Source organism: Rhinolophus hipposideros (assembly GCF_964194185.1).
Source record: "Rhinolophus hipposideros genome assembly, chromosome: 21".
NCBI lineage: Eukaryota > Metazoa > Chordata > Mammalia > Chiroptera > Rhinolophidae > Rhinolophus > Rhinolophus hipposideros.
The window spans coordinates 47,063,536-47,070,817 of NC_138067.1; positions in this window are offsets into that span (position 1 = coordinate 47,063,536).

The window sequence follows — 7,282 nt, forward strand, 5'->3', positions numbered from 1 at the left end:
TGAACATATTTATTGAGGTATAACGGATATATTTATTAAAACCTGCACATGTTTAATGTCTATCATTTAATGAGTTTGAATAAGTCATTAAATGACCATGCCTTTTTAAGGCTCCTTCACGAACTGCATGCATTGCCCCCTTTGCTCTTCACAGCAGCCCATTTCAGGCATTTGTATCCCCATGGTACTGATGGAGAGGTGGACGCTCGCCGAGGACAAAGGATGTCGTCACGCACAGTCACCTAGCCCCTGGCTTGGAGGCTCAGGCGTAGAGACCACCCATCTAGAACTACAAAGAATTAACATGTATTTTGCGCGCCCTCTTGTGGCCGCTATGGATAAAGAATTTTTTTTTTTGAAAGACTTCTAAATCGAAGGAAAAAAGCTCTTACATCTGAAAAATTCAGTTTTTCATTCAATAACTATTTGCTGATCCTCTATTCGAGGAATTTGTTTTTTGCGGAGGGAGATGGACAATACACCGTCCACATAATAAGTTCATAGTCTACTAGAAGGTGAAAAGTGATTTGGAAAAATGAGAACTTGGAGGGAGGTCCAGGGATTCTAGAAAGCCTGAGGAGGTGGGGACAGGCTGTGACATTAATAAGGAGGTTGGTCAAGGCATTGAGGATGTGGCATCTGAGCAACAATTAGAATGAGAGGTGAAGCTGGTCGGTGATCAGCTGGGAGAACAGTGGGAGGTGTAGAGTGTGGGGTGGGGAGAGGAAGAGCAGGGTTAAACCAGAGAGGTAATGGCTGGAGGCACCAGGCCCAGGTGAGTCACTTAAATTACCCTGAGGTTGAAAGTGACGTGAATGACCCCAGATGGAACACACCTTAATCAGTGATTCTTTCTCCTGAATCGTCACTAGAAAGCCGAGCCATTCTCTCAGCAAGGGAGGCATCATCCTAAGGTCTTCAAACATCCTTAGGAGCTTTGTCCCTTGTTTCCAGCAGTCAGGACTGCTCCAAACCTTTACCTCCCTGACCCCTGGAGACCTGTCCTGGAGGTTTAACAAGGCTACTCACACTCCAAGTTTCCAGGGGGCTCTATTGAAAATGGAGTTTGTGGGATGATGACCCCAGAGTTGTGCAGTGCACAACCTACACAGCTGCACGTGGAGGGCCTGATGTTTTTCCCGTGTGCTCCCACTAAGCATTGTGCCGGCTATATCATTTCCTCTGGGTGATACAATGTCTTCACTTCTCTCCTCTTCTCCCAACAGACTGTAAGCTGTTTGAGCACAAGAACTAGAATTCCATCTCTGTCCCTGGTACCCAGAAAAGGTGCTGAAATACTGGAGGCCTCAATAACACTCTACTTAATAAATAGAACAAATTGGGAAATTATGATTGGATGTCTATAAAAGGCCATAATTATGATAGAGTGCTAGGGATTGGCCCATAATTATGTGAGGTCACTGAAGGCTGTAAAGTCACTGAAACCACTTAGGGAATCGTAGCAGAGTCTTAGGGATCAGCTGGAAAATTGCATCAAGAGCTCCCAGAAGCAGCTGGGTAATTACAGTAGAGACCCTGGAATCTGCAGGATAATTACCATGGGTCATGGAATCAGCAGGAATAATAGAAGGATCCCAAATACAGACATCAAGAAATGTTTGGAGACATTTTTTTAAATTTAATTTAATTTTATTTTTTTATTAGTTTCAGGTGCACAAGACAAGGTAATACTTAGACGTTCATCATTTATATCCCTCACACTGTGAACCCCCCTCCCCCCATCCACTATTCTTCCAACCTCACACTGAGCCATCACATTATATATATAAAATTATAGTTGGCATTCATTAATGTTTAGCTTCTGGTGTACAATGCCATGATCAGGCATCCACATTATCTCTGAGGTGGTCTCCCAAATAGGACGCATGTCCATCGAATACCCAACAAAATCTTTACAACATTATTGAATACGTTCCCCAAATTAATTTTCAAAAAACCCTGAGGCCATCTTGTGGTTACCAGCTGCTTCCTAATCCTTTCACCTTTCCCCTTATCCCCAACCCAACCCCCCCGCCGCCCATCTAACAACTCTCGGTTTTTTCTTTGTGTCCCCAAAACTGTCTCTGATTAGTTCATTCACATATTCTTTTCTTTAGATTCCGCATATAAGTGAGATCATATGGTACTTGTCTTTCTCTTTCTGACTTATTTCACTTAACATAATGTTCTCTAGATCCATCCATGTTGTTGCAAATGATAAGATTTCTTTCTTCTTTATGGCTGCGTAATACTCCATTGTATAAATGTACCACAGCTTCTTAATCCAGTCGTCTACCGATGGGCATTTCGGTTGTTTCCATCTCTTGGCTATTGTGTAAAGTGCTGCAATAAACATAGGAGTGCATACTGATTTTTGAATTGGAGTTTTGGATTTCTCCGGGTAGATGCCTAGGAGTGGAATTACTGGATCATAGGGTAGTTCCATTTTCAGATTCCTGAGATACCTCCATACTGTTTTCCATAGTGGCTGCACTAATCTGCAATCCCACCAACAGTGCACTAGCGTTCCCTTTTCTCCACATCCGCGCCAGCATTTGTTGTTTGTTGATTTATTGATGATAGCCATTTTGACTGGAGTGAGGTGGTATCTCATTGTGGTTTTTATTTGCATTTCTCTGATGGTTAGTGAGGTTGAGCATTTCTTCATATGTCTTCTTGCCTTCTTGCCTTCTGGAGACATTTTTTATTCTCTCTCTCTCTCTCTCTCTCTCTCTCTCTCTCTCTCTCTCTCTCTCTGCTATGTGAGGACTCAGGAACAAGGTGGTCAATTGGAAGCCAGGAAGAGAGAGTGCCCCCCTAAATCTGTAAGTATAACAAACCACCACTTCATAATCTGTTGGCTTCACCGTACCTGGATAATAATAAAACCTATATTTTAAACTGTCTTGGTGCCTCTTAGCACTGAGCTGGAGCTGGCTGAGAGAAGAGGGTGTGAGTCTCTAAAGTTTGAGGGTATGGGGGCAGGAAGCGGGGCATAAAGCGGAGCAGCTGGTAGAGTGCACACACAGCAGAAGTAGGTCTGACACTGTGGGAGCTGCCTGGCAATGAGAACACTGCCTGAAGGAGAGGGTCTGGGATATATTGTGGGGAGCAGGAGAGAGGAGGGTCAGGGGTGGGTTCTTCCCAGGATTTTCATGACAGAAAGAGATACCAGCGGAACACCTGGCAGCAAAGTGGCCAGAGTGACTCAGCACCAGTAAGAGGAGTCTCTATCTCCATTCCCTTCCCCCTCAGAGATTGGACAAAAAGGCAAGTGGACAAAGCAACCATGTGCCACACCCTCCGCTCCCTTGGTCTGTGGGGTCTTAGCTCAAGGTTGTCCCAGGAGAAAGGGAGTGACTTAGAACTGGACACCAGATGGATATTTTGATATTAAGTAAGGTGGATTCCTGACCCCCTAAAATCAGGACCATTGGAAAAACCCAAAGTGGCAAGAAGATCTGGAAGATGTGCTCCGGATATAACCAGGGGAAGGGGAAGGGGACTCAGACAGATGGAGCGTGAAAGCAGGGTGAGAAAGAATGAAGCTGTTTCCTGTTTGCACCAGTGAGCCCAAACATAAAAAAAAATTTTATCGTTTAAAACATTTTTTGGATTTCTTTTTTAGGTAAAGTTTTAAAATTTTAGAATAGTTTTAAATTTACAGAAAAATTGTAAGGATAGTACAGTTTCCCCTACTGCCAACAGCTTACATGACCATAGTGCATTGGTCACAACGAATGAACCAGTGTGGATGAGTTACTGTTACCAGTTTTATCACCTTGGTTTTTACTTAATGTCCTCCTGTTCCAGGATCCCATCCAGGAGACTACATTATATATAAGTCAACCATGACTTACCACTGTTGATATTGACCTTGATGCCCGGGCTGAGGCAGTATCTGTCAGGTTTCTCAATTGTCAAGTTTCTCTTTCCCCCCCATTTTCATGCTGTTCCCGTTAGAAGGATGTCATTATGCGCAGCCCAGCCTTAAGGAATGGGGAGTGACGCACCACATCCCAGAGGACACAATATGTACATAAATTATTTGGACTTCTTCTGCTTGGGAGGTTTGTCTAGTCCCTCCCATTTACTACTTTATTCAATTAATTGAATAATGCCATTTTTAACCCATGGATATTTATTTCATATTTGGCTTATAATCCAATACTATATCCATTTTTGTTTCTCTAATTATATCCTGTCCTTTTCTCAACATTTTATTATGAAACATTTCAAGCAGACACAAAGGTTGTAAGAATATTACAGTGTAAAAAACAAATAATCTAATTATAAAACAGGCAGAGGACCTGAATAGACATTTCTCCAAAGAGGACACTCAAATGGCCAACAGGTACATTAAAAGGTGCTCAACACCACTCATTTTCAGGGAAATGCAAATCAAAACCACACTGAGATGTCACTTCACACCTGTCAGGATGGCCATCATCAACAAGACAAGAGACAATAAGCCTTGGCGAGGATGTGGAGAAAAGGGAACCCTTGTGCATTGTTGGTGGGAGTGTAAACTGGTGCAGTCACTATGGAAAATGGTATGGAGGTTACACACAAAAATTAAAAATAGAACTACTATGTGATCCAGCAATACTTCTTCTGGGTATCTAGCTGAAGAAGTTGAAACCACTACCTTGAAGAGAGATTAATCGTCCCAAGTGCATTGCAGCATTTTTCACAATAGCCAAGATATGGAAGCAACCTAAGTCTTCTTCAGCAGACCTAATAAAGAAGATGTAATATAGACCCAATGAAATATTATTTGGCCAAAAAAAAGGAAATCTTGCCATTTGTAAAAACATGGATGGACCTTCAGGGCATTATGCTAAGTGAAATAAATCACACAGAGAAAAACAAATACGGTATGATCTCATTTATATGTAGAATCTAAAACAAGACAAACTCACAGAAACAGAACAGATTAATGGTTGTCAGGCGTGGAGGTGAGGGGAACTGGTGAAGGTGGTCACAGGGTACAAGCTTCCAGTTGTAAGATGAGTAAGTTCTGGGGATGTAATGAAGATCATGGTGGCTATAATTAACAATGCCATATTGTGTACTTGAAAGTTGCTAAGAGAGCAGGCTTTTAAAGCTCTCACCCCACACACATGCGAAATGTAACTATGCGAGGAGATGGATGTGTTAATTAACTTTATTGTGGCAATCATTTTGCAATATATACAGATATCAAATCATTGAGTTGTACATCTTAAATTTACAGTGTTATATACCAATTCCATCTCAGTAAAACTGGAAAAAATAAAGAACATTACAGTGAGTACCTAGGTACCCAACACCTGGACTCTACCATTGATATTTTGCTTTATTACATATTTACCCCCTGTTAATACACCTTATTTTCTTTTTTGATCCATTTCAAAGGAAACTGCAGACACCACTACACTTGCCCCAAGTATTTAAGCACACATATCATTAACTAGAGTTCTTATGTGTCTTTCAAGGTAAAATTTGCAGTGAAATGCATAAATCTTAAGTGTACCATCAACACGGACCCCTATGCAGCCCAAACCCTTATCAAGATACAGAACAACCCTCACTCCGAAAGCTCCCTCTGCCCCCTTCCCAATCAGATCTGTCTCCACTCCACTCCCAGAGGTAAACACCGTTCTGGTTACTTTGCCACCATGAATTAGTTTTGCCTGTTCTAGAACATCATTTAAGTGCACTCATAAAACATGCACTCACAACTGCCTTGTGAACCAGTTTATTGGTTGTTTTTTTATTTTTTTGATGAAAATTTCTATTTATTATGTGTGCACACAAGATAGGTGTGGACCAGGATGATTCCCTTTTACTTTGCATAAAATATAATTTTTACTGTGGGTTGTGGTTTTAAAAAGGTTATTATTATTATTATAAGTTTCAGGTGTACAAAACAATGTAATAGTTAGATATCCACATCCCTTACAAAGTGATAACCCCCCGCCCCCAATCTACTACTCCTCTGACATCGTATATGACTGTTACAATTCCAAGGACTCTATTCCCTACGCTGTACTCCACATCCTGTGACTATATATACTTAATTATAGTTGACATTCAATATTATTCAGCTTTACCTTCAGGTGTACACTCCAGTGGTCAGGCATCTACACTGTCCATGAAGTGGTCTCTGTGATATGACAAGTGCCCATCTGACACCCTAAGAAATCTTTATGACAATATTGATTATATTCCCCAAACTGTCTTTCATATCCCCATGGCAATATTGTGACTACTAAATTGTACTTTCCAATCCCTCTACCTTCTCCCCCATGTCCACCTCCCCCCATCTAGCAATGATGTTATTCCTCTATATCTCTGAGACTATTTCTGTTTAGTTTATTGCACCCCTATGTTTACTGCAGCGCTATTCACAACAGCCAACACATGGAAACAACCGAAATGCCCATTTGTAGATGACTGGATGAAGAGACTGTAGTAGATTTATATTATACAATGGAGTATTACTCGACCATAAAGAAGAATGAAATCTTACCATTTGCAATGACATGGATGGACCTAGAGAACATTATGCTGAGTATTAAGGCAGATGGAGAAAAACAAATACCATACGATCTCACTTATATGTGGAATCTAAAGAACAGAATAAGTGAACCAGAGTTTAAGTCACGTGGAAGCAACATGCTGAGCCCTTGAACCAGGACCTACCCTGGTCTTCTGGCAAGAGAGGCTGGTCAGGGCACCTTCCTGGAGGAGGCAGTAGTGCTTCTTTCCTGCCTCCCTGGCTGCTCCTTCTCAGCCTCTTTGTGAGCCCCTCTTCCTCTGCTTGCCCCTTCCATGCTGGTGCTGCTCAGCGTCTGGATAGATCTTAAAAACCAGCCAGCTCCAACCCACGGACAGGTTTTATTTGGCCCACACAGTACGTTTTTTGTATTTGAATTAGTTTTAACATTTAAAAGCTGAGGGATTTTGCTTTTAAAAATATCCAGATTTCTGTCTTCTGTTGGAAATTTGGAACATCTGGCAATGCCGTGTCCCTCTTCCCATATGGTAAGCTTTGGCTGAAATTAAATAGCAAAAATCATGTGCTCGAGACATCCTCTACGGGGTGGGGGTGGGGGTGGAGGGTCTCTCATGCACCCAAACCCTGAATTAACACCTATGGATCTTGAGATGGTATTCAGCCAAGAAGCCTAGAAATGCTCAAAGACCATCGTGAAATAACCATCTGTCTCCCCCAGGAGAAACAGACCCAGGAAAGAAGGGTAGGAAAGAGTCAAGCCAGCAAATTTCTACCAGACAG